Consider the following 16,692-nt stretch of genomic DNA (forward strand, 5'->3'; position numbering starts at 1 on the left):
TCAGAATCTGTGACCTAGAAATCACACACAGTGTAAAGTTTCATTTACCAAACCAAGTTGGGTCACCTCTACAATACCAAAAAGGGAAAGGCTTGAGAATGACTCCAAAGCATGACAGTAACTCAGAGGTTACCACTGGAGGAGGAGGAAGTGGGAAGGGTGGGCTCTTTGTCCAAAGATATTTTGTCATTACTAGATTTGATTTTCATAGAAAGAAAAAAACAAATATAATCAGACTCTAATTTCTTTTAAAGTACCAAATAGAATCTTTGTATGTTTCCTTATTCTCACATGTTACATGACTTCTAAATTATTTCTCAATGGGCAGAATTTTCTAATAATTTCTGTCAATCATGAGTGCATCAGAATGTACTTTTGATAGCTATTACTTAACAAAAGGCACAGGTTGTAATATCAATTTATTTTTCATCTTAACATATTTCCATTTATAAACGTGAAAGGGTGAAGCAAAAACTTAGTGATAAACAAGAATGATTCTATCTGAGGGAATCTGTGTAACTAGTTATCTGTGTCTTTAAGTATGTAAAGGAAGCAGCAGCAGAAGTGTAAGTGACATACAGCACTTGGCTCTGGTCCTCTACGATCACAAGACTAGGTCTTGATGGTAGAAGATGCATCCCTGACCTTTCACAACCTCAGTCATGAAGATGATTAATGAGAAATGGTGGCCGAGGGTTGCAGGCGGCGGGTGGGCGGGGGGCGGCAGTGGGGAGCAAGTGCTAATTTCACAAGATTCACCACAACCTCATGAACTTCTTCAAGAAGTATCTTTCAAAGTTTCAATCAGAATTGCTTTACATTGATTTTGCATATCTATCTGCCAAAATTGCGCAGTCAGTGAAGAAGAGAACAGGACAGATCAGAAGGAAGGGGAGGCTGCTGACAGCAGCCCACCTGACAGACACCTGCAGTCTGAACAGCAAAGAAAGAGTACAATGGGTCAGTGTGCTCGTGGCTGTTGGCAAAGAGCGCACACCTTCTGCTTTTTCAACACTACCTCTGGTGGAAGTGTTATTTCTAAAAAGTAAAATCACTGAGGTTTATGCTAATGACCCAGAAGCATCCAGGAAACATTTGATTCTGCTCCCTAGAGTCAGTCAAAAAGTCAGAAAAGCCTTTGCTCTGTTCTAGAAGATAGCATCCAAAATAAACACGGCTCGGTATTTTAAGGACAATGGTTTGGTTGCCCAGAAAATTAACTCCTACATTATCCTTCATCACCCCCACCAAAAAAAAAAATTGAAGATGAAAAGTCTGGTCCAGGAATGAAATCTGGAAATGTCATTTATTCAACAGATAGTGGGGCAGCACCTACTAATGTCAGGTGTCAAGCTGGGTGCCCAAACTGCCCCCCAGGGCACATCATCTAGAAGAAAATGAGTATCAGAGCAAGTACCAGATACAGTGGTGGGTACAGGGGGTGTCAGGGCATCACCAAAGAACTCCAGCCACAGGACCAAAAAGCACTTCAGGGATGAGACAAGGCATGCCCCCAGCACAGCTCCTGACTCAGTGGTTGCCTTATTCTCTCAGATCCTCCCCATTTAGGAAGCACTCTCAACTGATCTGAATTTGACAAACATCAAAATAAAAACCAAACTGATTGAAACTTCAGGGTAGAAGGCATGAGGCTTGAAGGAATGACAAATACAATAACAATAATGGTGAATACCAGCTGAACATTATTCATCACATACTGGGCACTGCACTAAGACCTGTCATAACCCTGTTAGAAGCTCACAACCACTGTGTGAGGCATCTGTCTTAACCCATTTACAGAGGAGAAAACTGAGACGTGCAGAGAAGGCAAGAAGGATGCTCAAGGACAAAGCACGAGGCAGGGGTGGGACCAGGGCTCACTGCACTGTGTCCAGATGTGGGGCACCTGTGCCCTAAAGAACAACCGAGGGCAGTACAAACACAGTCTCCAGAATGGCACAGTTTTCAGAAATCCAAATTGATGGGGAAAATATAACCCCAGAAACAGAACTCCACCAATCAAAAGTTGTAACCAATCACTTCTCCCCTCATTGGGAAAAAGTTCTTTTTCTTTAGCTCTTTTTTCCTGAAAATGTAGACTTGCAATACCTCTGATTCTGTGCAAGACCCTTGGGTCCCCAAATCTTAGCAATCGTTTTATCTTAACAGTTGAAAAAAATAAAAATAAAAAAGGCTTTGGAAGGCAGCAGCATGCATTCAAATCCCAACTTCATCACTTACTCACTGTGTGACCTTGGCAGTCACATAATTTCCTTGAAGTTCAGTCCCTCAACCATAAAATGAAGATTCTTCAAGGGCCATTATAATTATAAAGTATATAGTTAAGTAATATATATGAAGACCAACTCAGTGCCTGACCTATAACAATGATTTACTTCTTGCTTTTCTCATATTTTTCCTTAAATAAAAACAAGAGAAGATAGATTTCAGTTGTTGCATCACTATATGTGGCAAAAAAAAAAGTGAAATCATCTTTTTGGGATGATGAAAATGCTCTATAACTTGATTTTGAGTGTAAGCATCATGGTACATATGTATCAATGAACAACACACTTAAGATCTGTACATTTTGTTCTATGCAATTTATATGTAATACTATTGTCAAAAGACAAATATTTGACAAATAAATACCACCTTTAAATTTAGTATATCAAATATATTAATTCTACGAGCAAGCAAAGTTATACAACATATATTTTATGGTGCCAAGCTAGAAACTGCTAAAAACCAAAAAAAATAATGCACTACATATTTTTCTGCTAGCCCTAAAATTTCATTCCTCTGCCTTGCTCCCACTTCAATCAATCCTGTGGAAATTTACAGGAACTATCATGTCATTGCTCTATTCTGCAAGTAACATGTTACAGCCAACCACCACTTCCATACAACAATGGAATCCACCCTGACACAGGGGTTGTAACAATTGAGTAGCACTGTAGTACTTTCAGAGGGTTTTCACATCTGCAGACTCATTTAAATTTAAAAACCTTTGCAGAAAAATGCTGTGAAGCACTAGTGTCTTCATGTACATGAGGACAATGATGGCTCTGAGAAATCAAGCCTTGGAACTCTCAGTAAGATGGTCTTGGCAGAGACTAGAAACCACAATTTCCAATAACAATACTCATCTCTTACCATTACTCAGATGCCTTTGACAGAGGAAAAGAAGGCAAAACAGGTCCTCCAACCTATGCCAACTAAAGATGATCCTGTCCAGCACTGGCTACTGACAGCCAATGTCATAAGGCCAGGAAGTCAAATCATTAAACTCCTCTGGCCATCCCTACAGTATATGTCTCTGCTCTTTCCAGAGCTGCTTTTGAGGAACAATATTCTTATATCCAACATGATTCCTCTCAAAGGATAGTATTAATGCCATAGATCCAACCCAGTCTTCAGGCTTCTGGCCCTGAAACCATTTTACCTTCTGCAAAACACTTTATGAGGGCCGAAAAAAACCTGGGTTTTTCCAGGTCAAAAAAAGGGAAAATTCATAATAAAGTCATGATCTTTTAGACCAAAAAAAAAAAAAAAAAACCCTCAGTTCTCCTTTCTTTTCTTTTCCCTCTGAAAAATGTCCTTCAAGGCTAAATGAGCCAATTAAAGATTCTGTTATCATGAAGTAGAATTCAGTGGATGCAGCAATACTGAGTAAAAGCAATTATATTCTTGCCTCTCCAAAAAAAGTGTATATAGGTGTTTGTGAAAAAACTATGCATGTGGGCACTCCTTCAGGGGTGTGTGTGTCAGGGGGTGGAAGGCAAGACAATTATTACAGAATTGAATTCATATATCCATCACGAAATAGTTAATAATACCATATTATAATGACATATTTCCTGTTATCTAGAGGAATCTCGTGTTATTTGTTTTGTACCTTTAACACTTGAATTGTCATTCTTTTACAGACAAAGTGGGGGGCTAATTAAGACCTTTAATTTCACCTCTCCTAGACATTTTTTTTTTAAAGACTTAACAATCCCAATCAGACCATTAGAAAAGTTCAAGGGAAAAAAACAAAATCTATGGCTACATGTATGAAATTCTCCAGAACAGCTCAAGGCCTATGTTAATTTTTTTTTTTAAGGGGGACATGTAAAGGAGATAGTGAGGAAGAAAGAAAATAGAGGAAGAGAGCAAGAAAGGGAGGGAGGAAGAGAGGGGGAGGAAGGAAGGAATATAAAGGGAGGGAAGCAAAGGGAACCAGCATCTCGCTTATCCATCCATGCACCTTGCAGCCGCTATTATTGTTATTTATTTATTTCCTCCCCTTTGGAGTCAGATCCTTTTTTCTCATTTAGTCCAACAGAGACTGTTCTCCTGGAGTGACCTTTTATTCTTTCCTTTTCCTTCACCCCTCCGGGCTATTGCCCTCATGCCAGTAACTAGATAACACACTCTATCAAAGATTTTTTTTAAAAAAACTCATTGGGAAGGCAGTAGGACTGTTAGTGGCATCAATCGTGGGCTGACACGGACCGGGGTCAACCATTTATCTTGGCGCGTCTGTAGCCCGTGGTTACTGGGCTGCCATCTTGACTTGCAGACGTCACCTCCCAGCCTGAGAACATCTGCTCCCAAGTCCTTTTCTTCCCTTGTTTGGCCTGTTTCTTTGTTCTATTCCAGTAGACATCTTTTCAAACAAAATCAAGGTGGGAATAAGTGAAGCCCCTCCCTTTTATCAGAGCCTTTCCAAATTCCAGGGCCAGGGAAACAGTTATAGGCTGGGAAAAGCATCTTGTTTTGGGGGCGGGGGGGCAAAATTTTCAAAATCAAACTGAAACACTTTTTTGTTCCTTAGGAAATCCGGCTATGCCCATAAAGTTAAACTAAACTCACAGAGTGTTGCTCTAATTCCACTAGACATGAGATTTTAATGAAACATTTCTTTTAATTAACTCATGCTACTCCATCCTTTTCCCATCCTGTCTTCTCTTCACCCCCCACATACCATTTGCAATCATTTTTAGTCACTTAGTCAGCATACAGCATCATTGTGAAGAGGAAGTTTCACATCCCAGCTCCAACATTTTAGCCATGGAGCCTTGGATAAGCCTCTCAACTTTCAGAAGCATCATTTCCTGATCTGCAAAATGGAGCTAATATCTACTCAATGTGCTATGAAAATAACATGTACAAAATAGTTATATGCCATATGCCCATCACATATAACAGGTTCATATACTGAAGCTACTATTTATTGTTTTAAAGGTAATGAATAGTCATTTAGTTGGTCAGGCAATGGGATTTGGTGGGGTACCAAGCATGGTTCAACTCTTAAATAAAAATCATCACCGCTTATTTTTATGCCATTTTAACCATTTATTTGAGTCTCCAAGAATTCCATTATAAAATGAAAATATATAATACCTGGAGATTTTTGGATTTTATGAACTTAAATAGAAGTTGAATAAGAAAGTAAGACATAAATTGAAAAAAAAAAAGAGAGAGGGAAGCTCAAAAGAAAACTTTATATAGAGACAATTTTTAATCTAAACCCCAGATGCCTCGTATTCCTATAAATTCAAATAGATGTGAAACATAGTCATCTTTTTCACAGCACTTATACTCTGTGTGAAATACTAAACTATGAGAGATCCCCAGGTTAAAAACTACCTTCATCCTTAAAAATCCCACTAGCAGATTCCACCTTCAAAGGTAACCTATATCAAATAGTCTTCAACTTTTGTTAAAAAACAAAAGTAAGTTGAGAGCCATTGAAGGCAGGAGATGGGTACATAGCATTTATTATGTTATTCTCTCTACTTTAGTATATTTGAAATTGTCTATTTTAAAAGTTAAAGAAAAATAGGCCCCAATAAATATATTACCTTCAATAGGCCAATCGCACTGCTCTTCCAACTGTGCGTTCAAAGTGCATAACACAGTAAAGAGCTGGGTCAGTTTTCTGTGATGCTGATTACTGAAAAGGATGATTTCTTAGGACAAAAAAAAGTCTTAAATAATGTCTCAAATGATGTACTTTATGGATAGATATATAGTCATAAATATATCACCCCACACATTGCCAAAATTGAACATACGACCCTTTCAAATTTATTCATTCAACATACAGAGAATGCCTTTTAATTACTTCACTAAAGTACCATACTTGCACACTCAATACCTGCAGACACTGAAATCAGGAGTGGCTATCTCTCTCCAGCTTGAAGGTTATGAGGTGGAGGAGCCGGGAAAGCCTTCCTGGCTCATGACTTCACTGGACAACACTCCTTTGGCCAGGATCAAAGCAACTGAATGCTGAAACTATAGAAGATCCTTTTTGTCTCTTTTTATTATCTTGTTTTACATTTTCTACTCTAAGTATGTATCCTTTTCTCAATAAGATGAAAAGGTATTTTGTCTTGTTTTGGTTTGTATATTAAGCACTTAAATGGAGCAGCCAAAACAGTAGGAAGACAGAAATGGGAATTAGGTGTATTGTGATATTGGGAAGTGCCTAAAAATTATGACCCTTGTGTGTCCCCCACAATAGCACCCATCATCCCTAACTTAGCTTATAAGACACATTGCCTCGAGACTTCTCTGTTGGTCCAGTGGCTAAGACTCCATGCTCCCAATGTAGGGGGCCCTGGTTTGATCCCTGGACAGGGAACTAGATCCCCCATGCTGCAACTAACCATTTGAGTGCCATGACTAAAAGATCCCACATGCCACAGTGAAGATCAGAGATCCCAAGTCCCACAACTAAGACCCAGTGTAGCTGAATAAATAAATATTTTAAAATAATAATAAAATAAAAAGAATTTGAAAAGATTTTTTTTTTAATAAAAGAAAAAAAAAGCCTCATTTCCCAGAAAATTTAAAAAAGGAAAATTAAGCTGAATGTTCTGGAACTACAGGTCTAGTCTCCAATTACTTCACTAAGATAATAAGCATGGCAAAGGAAATTACAATGTTCTCTCAGTACTGCAGAAATTAGTCATTTCTACTAAATATTGCCCACATTATCAAAACTAATGAAACAGTTCAGAAAGATATCATGAAAATCACCTGTCAAGCAGATCTCTATTTCTTTCATTTATTTATTTATTTATATACTTATTTGTGACTGTACTAGGTCTTCATTGCTACACGTGGACCTTCTCTAGTTGTGGCAAGAAGGGGCTATTCTCTAGTTGCAGTGCACAGGTTTCTCATGGCAATGGCTTTTCTTGTTGTAGAGCATGGGCTCTAGGGCATGCTGGCTCAGTAATTGTGGCTCACAGGCTTAGTTGCTCCACAACACGTGGAATCTTCACAGAACAGAAATCGAACCCATGCCCCTGCATTGGCAGGCAGATTCTTAACCACTGGATCTCCAGAGAAGTCCCAGATCTCTATTCCTGTAACCCTCAGGAAAACACAGTTGGCAAATGGCAAAACTATTATTGTTTGGAAGGCCAAATGCCTTCCTCTGAACTTGGAAGGCCTTTCTGAGTAAATCACTCTTTGTATAAGTTATGTCTTTGGTAAGAGTAGGATGCTTCTGTATTCCCCATTGTCTCCAGTCTCACTAACAGTTTCTGAAAGTTTCACAATGAAAGTTTTGAGACCTGGTTTCTTTCTGGTGGGCTTCCCTGATGGCTCAGCAGGCGAAGAATCTGCTTGCAATGCAGGAGACACAGGATATGTGAGTTTGATCCCTGAGTTAGGAAGATCTCCTGGAAAAGCAAATGGCAACCCACTCCAGTATTCTTGCCTGAAAAATCCCATGGACAAAGGAGCCTGGTGGGCTACAGTCCATGGGCTCGCAAAGAGTCAGACACGACTAAGCAACAAAGCACACATAACATTCCATCTGGTGATCATCACTTTAATGATGTTCTCTCATGTATTCATTCAATAAACCTTTATTTCTATAGTAGTTATAAAATATAAATATCAAGCCCCCACCAGCATAAACAAACAGAAGTCCACATAAGAGCATGTCCAATGAAATCACTGTCAGAGGAGGAGGGTAAAGGAAGCAGAAAAATCTCACTAGAAGGATCTAGAACACTAGTGGTAAGGTAATGCCCCCAAGAAGGCCGGGGTTGAAGGCGCTGTAGTGCGTGAGGAGGCAGAAGTAGACCCATGCTCCCAGCCAAGGTTGAAGCTTGAGAGGTACATTTTCATATACTCGTACTTTCTCCACAACCCAGAGATCCTCTTCCACAAATTTATACTGTAACTTCACATTTTTTTGAGAATTACTTATAAAAGAGAACAGCTTTCCTTGCTTATTTCTTGAAATTATTTTCAAAAAAATTATTAATTTAGTAATATTGCTAAATGACTATTCCATTATTATTAAAATTATTATTTTAGTAATAGTACAGGTTCTGGAATTCTTCTGTTCTTGAGTCTCTGCTCTGCCACTTACCTGCTGTGGGTCCTGAAACAAACTACAGAACCTCTCTGAGCCTTTATGAATCTGTAAATTGGAGCTGGTAGGGACTTCCCTGGTGTTTCACTGGATAAGACCCTTTGTTCTTAACGCAGGGGGAATGGATTCAATCCCTGGTCAGGAAACTAAGATCCTGCATGCCCACGGCATAGCCAAACAAACAAAATTGGAGATAATAATAGTAACCATGTCACAGCTCTGTTCTGAGGATTGAAAGGGTAGTTCAAATAAAGGACTTCACTCAGTCCCTGACAAGAAGTCAGTATTCAGTCTATGTTACCTCCTTCCTCAGTTGTGCTTCTTTCAGGAAAACACAGAATGTATCACCCTAGATGGTATCATACCTACTACTGAAATTCCTTATTATGGTTTTCCTTCCATTTTCTTCAGTCTTCCCCCAAACAGCAATTATAAACTTGACTGTTTCATTTTAACATTTAAAAACAATTTATATATCCAGATGAAATGGTGAATTCTTAAAAGCAGAAGAAAGTGAAAGTGTTAGTTGCTCAGCCGAGTCCAACTCTTTGCCATTCTATGGACTGTAGCCCACCAGGCTCCTCTGTCCATGGAATTCTCCAGGCAAGAATAATGGAGTTGGTAGTCATTTCCTTCTTCAGATCTTCCTGACCAGGGACTGAAGGTGGGTCTCCTGCATTGCAGGCAGATTCTTTACGGTCTCAGCCACCAGGGAAGCCCACAAGCAAAACAGATTCCACAAAGGAACGAAGAACTCCTTTCTGAAACCGTGACCCCTGGACTGGATTGGATACAAGATGAAGATGAATTGCTGCACTGGAATGGCTCTCCAAGAAAACTACAGAATCTCCTTTTCGTGAAGCTACTAGGACAGGGAAGTTTTAGAACACTTTTAAACCGAGATGAGGAACTGAAAATTGTTTCCCTTGCATTTTCAAGGCACCACCCACATCAGGCCTGGAGGCTGAAGACTTCAACCAGTATGAAGCTAGAGGACCTGAACTGTGGCCAGATTTCCTGCCACTCAGCAGAGTGAGGCTTTTTTCCAGAGCCTCTCCCATTGCTAGCATGCAAGAGACATTCATGAATTCCTATCTAAAATGTACAGAAACCTCACACAAAGAGAGAGGCAAGCGTGTCCTATCCCTGCGCTTTTCTAGTCTGAGTTAGGAAGGTGCAACTTTGAGGGCTACTGGGACAAGGGACCCAGTTCAAACCTTCAGTCGCTGCCCCCATGAAAATTTAAAATCAGTTTCAACCCATCCGAGAGTGGCACCAGAGGATTGCAATTTCATCCAGCATGATTTTTATTAGCCCTGCAATTTCTTAATGGGCTCCCCTGAGGGCTGGCTGGTAGAACCCTGCACTGCTCATCCGGATTTGCTACAGGCAGCGTAATAAACATAACATCTGCCCCATGACAATTGTCATAACATCCGACCAGGGTGCAGAAGGCAGAGCTAAAGGTTAACAAAAGCACCACTCAGATGGCAGGGTGGTGGGTGGGAAGGATGCTGGAAATTGTCATCTGAAGAAAAGGAGTGCTCTCTGGGTCCACAGTTCCTCCAGCCTGGCCAGGGCTCCCAGGAGCAGAGCAGGCAGCTGGCCGCCTCCTGCAATCAGCATGTTTTACACATCTCATCAGTGTCACCTCTCCTGACATCTCATTATGCACCAGAGGTAGAAGTGGACAGGTATGGAACACCCGAACTTTTCCTTTTCTTATTATTTCTGTGGCTCACCGTGAAGCTGAGAGTTAATTAAGTCCTGTGGGACAGACAATCAGTGTCTTTTTTGCTAGGTTAAATTACATTATATACAGATGCAAAAAAAAAAAAAAGAGAGAGAGAGAAGAAGAAGAAAAAAATAATCCCTCAGCTCTTTCCTGGTTAATAGAATAACATTAGAAATATGATGATTCCAAACTAGAAGGTGAATGTCAAAGGCTCCTTAGCATACAAGGTTTCTAATGAAGTCATATGACAAATCCACCAGGGATCTCCTTTCTCAAGGATCTCAAAGCATTTTTAAAAACACTTTTAAAAAACTTCTTGCCTCAATTCTGAAAGTTGATTGGGGAGTGATGGTCAATCCTATATTACAGGTAGGAATTCCCTCAATCAGACTGGAGGAGAAGACTTCCTTTAGATTTGTAAAATCTGAAACTGAGAAGAAACCTTCCCAGTTAACACAGGATCAGAGAATGTGAAGACAGACCTTTCCTTAAAACGATCTACTCCAGAATTTCCCCAGATGTTCCACAGGTAGCCAAGGGGTATCGCATGGAAGGAAGAAATAAGTCAGATTCTCGTAAGCAGAAAAGTCCGGGGAAAAGTAAGTTCGACAGAGTGAAACTGCCTCCCTTTAACATATCGCTGGACTTCATGATTCCGAGCATATAAGTGAGCCTGCAGCATTTCCCAAACGTATTCAACCAGACTCTTTTTTTCTAATGGGTTATTCTTTGTTACTAATTGTTCAGAGAACTCACACTAGAAAATGCTGACTTGGTCCCATTGCTCATTACAGATGAGGAAACTGGTTTTCCCAAGGACCTGCCCAGAACCACACAGGTAGGTGATACCCAAGCCGGGAGTTAGGACCAAGGTCATCTATTCTCAGGCCAAGCACTGGTCCCAGGCTGTTCTCTGTAACTCACAGGAATCCAGAACACCAAAGAGAATCACTTGTGCTCTCCTGTACCTCAGCGAGACATGGGGGCATCTCTCCATATTGCCTTCAGGACCCCCATCCTCAACCCTCTCTCAGCTGCTGCTTCCTGCTGCCTCATTTCCCAGGCTCATGCCTCAGCACTGCCCCATGAACACTTGCACTTCAGCTGCAGGACAACAGGAACTACAAGTGTCAGGACTAACCTGACATCGGGCCACACTTCAGCCAGCAGTTCTCAGCCCAATATGAGCTCTAAGCGATATTTCATGAGATAAAGTGGCAGCTATAAAATTTACAAAGTGTTGAACAATCCTACATTTCCACATGGATTAAATCCACACTCCTTAGTTTGACACTCAGAACAGCTTATATTTCTAAACCTTTGTTCCCAGGGACTCTCTTCCCCATTACGTCCTTTCAAACTTTACACTCCAGCCAAATACAATTACTTATATAATAACCATGTCTTCCCACCCCTGGGATTCTGTAAAAGTCATCTCTTCACTAGTAAACCTTTTCTCTTCTCCCCTTATCCTTCAAATCCTCATAAATTTGGGCCCAGATAAAAATGACACACCCTCCAGGGATTTCTAGGTGATGATTTTTCCACCCAGAAGATTTCTTGGCCCTCACCAATTTTCCACAGTAAAATACAAATGCCTTTATTATCACATTTATTACATTTTTGTTTATAGCATAGTTATTGGGCTTTTATATCACCCCTATTGAAGAGGATGTTCCACAAGGTAGGGGTTGCATCTTATTCATCTGTAGAATTAATCCAACCCTTTGGAAGGTGACCAAACTATTTTATCCAAGTCCTTCATAGTTTCAGAGTCTTCTGTCATCTCTCAAAGGGACCATGTGACATTCCTATACTGGGACTAATACAATGGCTGGCATCCTGAGAGTGGTCAGTAAATAATATTTGAGAAGGAATGAGGATGATAATCTCATTATCCCAGTGCAGGAGTACCTTGCCCTCTCTGCTGGCCACATTTCTGCTTTTGTTCAGTGTCTTAGTAAAGTCATCATATGATGTCCTTCGAATGCATACTCACTGGTTCCAAGCAGAAATAGAACAAAATATATATGCTTCTGCTTGGCCATGCATACTTTTCCCCTCTGGGAAGGAAAAGAAGTTAATTGGCACTTCTTTAAGGTGACTGGTACTGGAGCTGTGAGCCTAACAATACAGGTCCTTGTTTTTGACATTAATTCATGGAGGGGCCTTGGTCAGTTGACTATGTCTACCCCACCACTTGTATATATAGGTATTCATTACACAGGGGCACTGGGAGGATTAATTAACAATTGCCAAGTGTTTGGGAAGACCCATTATGAGAAACAAACACTCAAACAGATCATTTCTTTCCCTAGATTGCTTGTTTCCTTATTATTAGAAGAAGGTTAGAACTGAATGATGAGCCATCCCCGTCGGGAGCTGGTACATCATATAAACAACTCCTGTCATTTTGAATCAGGAAGATGCACATCACAAAAGAAACACGTTACAGGTTTTGAGGTCCTGCAGGCTACTGGAGGTATGTGTGTTTTATGTGGTCATGATGCTTTCTCATTTGCTTGTTTGTTTGTCAAAAGCAAACACTCTATGGAATTTAAAGGGAGGTTTACCAAACGCTCTTTTCCTTTTCACTTAGCCAGATCCCTTATCGGTGCCTTGTTCTCAACTCCGTCAAAATTCCACGCAACAGCAATGCCTGAATTTATCACAAAAGATCAGTGAGGAGAATCAGAGGAAGAGGGCTTCATTTAGAGCCATAGAAAGAAAAGCAAAGCCACTGCGGTCAATTGTTGGCTGACCCTCCAGTGTCATTCTCCAGTTTCCCTTCGTCAATAGCTCTAGATCTTTCCTTCCAGCCATCACTGTTGTCATATTTCACCCAGGTGTTAGGGATGGCACTGACTCTCTTCCATGGCCCACAGTAATTGGCCAAAAATAGTCAGCAAAATGTACCACCTAAGCATAGGGCAGTAAGGTCAAGTAACTCAGTTTCAAGCAACGAGTCATGAAGAGACATTTGCTGAGGGCTTCTGGAAAGGAAACTTCCTCCTTCTGAAACCATGCCCACAAAAGACTCTTTTATTCACATGCAGTGTAGACAGGGAAGCAAGTAGCCCTGAATACTATTGGCAACCACCTTTTGGCTACAGAGAAGGCAGTTGTAGGTTGAATCTGGCCCCACAGTAGGCAGAACAGAGACATGGCAAGAGCCATTTCATTAGTGAGCACAGAACTGTTGGATCAGCCCACACCTATGACTCCTGAATGAGTTTTCCTGTCCCATGAGCCATTCTGTGAGTTGCTTTATGATTTAAGTCCATTTGAGTCATGCTCTTCTTCCCTTGTAATTGAAATCTTCATAATAAGATTTTTAAGTAAAATTACAAGAAAGAAATGAAAGCACATGAGTGTGTGGAAAAATACCTACACGTGGATTCCACAGAGTTATGGATATGAATTATAGACTACAGATATAAAGATCTGCTCCACTGGAACAAATCTCCTTCATACATAATGTTCCAGAGTGACTCTCAGGAGGAAATAGACAAGATTCAGCACAGGTAGAGTTATTGGAAAAAAAGCCACATATCCTCCCACACTTCTGCAGCTTACAACACTGCAAAACATGATGACTAATTTATCAGCACAGAAAATTCCACAGAAAATCTTCAGGACATAAAGGTGGGAATGGAAGCACATAACCAATGAATGGGGAGGAAAGTGAGGAAACAGGGTCTGGAAAGAGGCTGGCTTTACCCTAACTCCCAGCAGGCTGTAACCTCTGCCTAATGGTCCCATATCAGAGTTTCTTGTCATCCCTGCCACTGAGAACATAAATCAGGACATTATTCTACGTGGACTCACAGACAAGAACTAAAGGCACCATGTGGAATGCAGTGAATCAGTCACCAGGCTAAAGGTTAATGATGCAGTCATTAGTCTATAGCTAGGACTGGCTAGATTACTTGCAGTAACAAACAGCCCCAAATTCTCATGGGTACAACCCAAAATCCATTATAGATGTTGGCAAGTTTCCAGGATGGAACAGCTTTCCTCTATAAGTTGGCCCCATGCCCTGGCCATTTAATCATCAAGGCAGGGGGGACGAGCTAAGATGGCGGAGGAATAGGATGGGGAGACCACTTTCTCCCGTACAAATTCATCGAAAGAACATTTGAACGCTGAGCAAACTTCACAAATCATCAAGGCAAAGGAAAAGAGAGGTCTGGAGAGTCAAGCCCTAGACATAAAATGTTTCTACCCACAAGCTAGACAAGTGAGGTGGCCCATCACCCTTCAAAATGGTGCAAAGCCCTCCTGGGCTCAAAACAAATGAGAACTGGAAAGTGGAGGAGGCTACCACGAAGGGGACTAACTGCAGAACTACAGTACATTCTTAGTTAAAAGGAACAACTTAAAAGAATGAAACTAAAACACTTTCTAACACCTTACACAAAAATAAACTCAAAATGGATTAAAGACCTATATATAAGTCCAGAAATTATAAAACTCCTAGAGGAAAACATAGGCAAAACAATCTCTGACATAAATCACAGCAAGATCCTCTATGACCCACCTCCCAGAGTAATGGAAATAAAAGCAAAAATAAACAAATGAGACCTAATTAAACAAAAGCTTTTGCACAATGAAGGAAACTATAAGCAAGGTGAAAAGACAGCCTTCAGAACGAGAGAAAATAATAGCAAACCAAGCAACTGACAAGGAATTAATCTCAAAATATACAAGCAGCTCATGCAGCTCAATACCAGAAAAATAAATGACCCAATCAAAAAATAGGCCAAAGAACTAAAGAGACATTTCTCCAAAGAAGACATACAGATGGCTAACAAACACAAGAAAAGATGCTCAATGTCACTCATTATCAGAGAAAAGCAAATCAAAACCACAATGAGGTACCATTACATGCCAGTCAGGATGGCTGCTATCAAAAAGTCTACAAACAATAAATGCTGGAGAGGGTGCAGAGAAAAGGGAACCCTCTTACACGGTTGGTGGGAATGCAAACTAGTACAGCCACTATAGAGAACAGTGTGGAGATTCCTTAAAAAACTAGAAATAGAACTGCCATATGACCCAGCAATCCCACTGCTGGGAATACACACCAAGGAAACCAGAATTGAAAAAGACACATGTACCCCAACGTTCATCACAGCACTGTTCACAATAGCTAGGACATGGAAGCAACCTAGATGTCCATCGGCAGATAAGAAAGTTGTGGTACATATACACAATGGAATCATAATCAGCTATTAAAAAGAATGCATTTGAATCAGTTCTAGTGAGGTGGGTGAAACTGGAGTGAAGTATGTACAGACTGAAGTAAGTCAGAAAGAAAAACACCAATACAGTACATTAAAGCATATATATGGAATTTAGAAACATGGTAATGATGACCCTATATGCAAGACGCAAAAGAGACACAGATGTAAAGAATAGACTTTTAGACTCTCTGGGAGAAGGTGAGGGTGGAATGAGTTGAGAGAATAGCATTGAAACATGTATATTACCACATGTGAAATAGATGACCAGTCCAAGTTCAATACATGAAACAGGGCATTCAAAGCCAGTGCATTGGGACAACCCAGAGAGTTGGAATGGGGAGGGAGATGGGAGGGGGGTTCGGGACAGGGGGATACTTGTGACTGATTCATGTCAATGTATTGCAAAAACCACCACATTATTGTAAAGTAATTATCCTCCAATTATAATAAATAAATTAATTTTTTAAAAAGAAGAAATATTCTCAAAAAATAAATATAGAACATCCAAATGATGGAATACTATGCAGCCCCTGAAAAACTGTAACATTATTTAATATCAAAATTTTACAAAATATTTAAGATGAAATGTGGATTATAAAAATATTTTATATTTTAAAATATTCTTATTTAAAAAATTTTCCTGGCCACGGTGTTCATGTCTTTCTAAGTGATGGGATTATTAAAATTTTATGTGATTTTATATCTTTAAGGAAAACAGATTGTTTTGTACGCAGGGTAAAAAAAAGGAACTCTGGAAAATCAGTTAAACACCCATTCATCTTGGGAGGTGACTAGCACTTAATTATTAGGCCCTTAAGCCTAACAACCAACTCAACCCTACTTCCAAAAGCATCTCCTGAAAAGGCATACAGCCCTGATGATAAACAGTGAATAAAAGAGATGATTTAAAGGGAAGAAAGGAAGAAGTGGGAGAAAAAAATAAAAGAGGAGATGGGAAGAAAGTGAGGGGGAGTTATGGGATGGAAGAGAAGAGAAGGGAAAGTAATAGAAGGGAAGGGAGAAAAGGGGGAAAAAAAGAAAAGGAAAGGAAATGTGACCAAAAGGAGGGGAAAAGAAAGGAGACAGAAGTGGGAAAGTGCTATGGGGTTTCAGTAACAGATGAAACAAAATCAATTAGGGAATAGAAAGTAGTTTTTCAAATTAGCCTCTAATTAGGTACACACATTATTTTTAAAAATGTAAAATTTGTCACATCACTGTATTGCATCAATTTTCTAGGAGAATGTCCTTAAACAGAAAGTAGGGGTCAAATTAAGCAGTGGGGCCTTACTTTTTTTTAACAGCAATCCAGGCATTGAAGA

At 40.0% G+C, this 16,692-nt stretch overlaps 1 protein-coding gene across 7 annotated transcripts in view; it reads right to left on the reverse strand.

Moving 5' to 3' along the window:
* PKHD1 (PKHD1 ciliary IPT domain containing fibrocystin/polyductin) overlaps nucleotides 1-16,692 on the reverse strand; it is a 431,302-nt gene that overhangs the window by 322,789 nt on the left and 91,821 nt on the right. The gene's annotated exons all lie outside the window — the stretch shown is intronic.

The sequence above is a fragment of the Cervus elaphus genome, chromosome 7 (genome assembly GCF_910594005.1).
Source record: "Cervus elaphus chromosome 7, mCerEla1.1, whole genome shotgun sequence".
NCBI classification, from domain to species: Eukaryota; Metazoa; Chordata; class Mammalia; order Artiodactyla; family Cervidae; genus Cervus; species Cervus elaphus.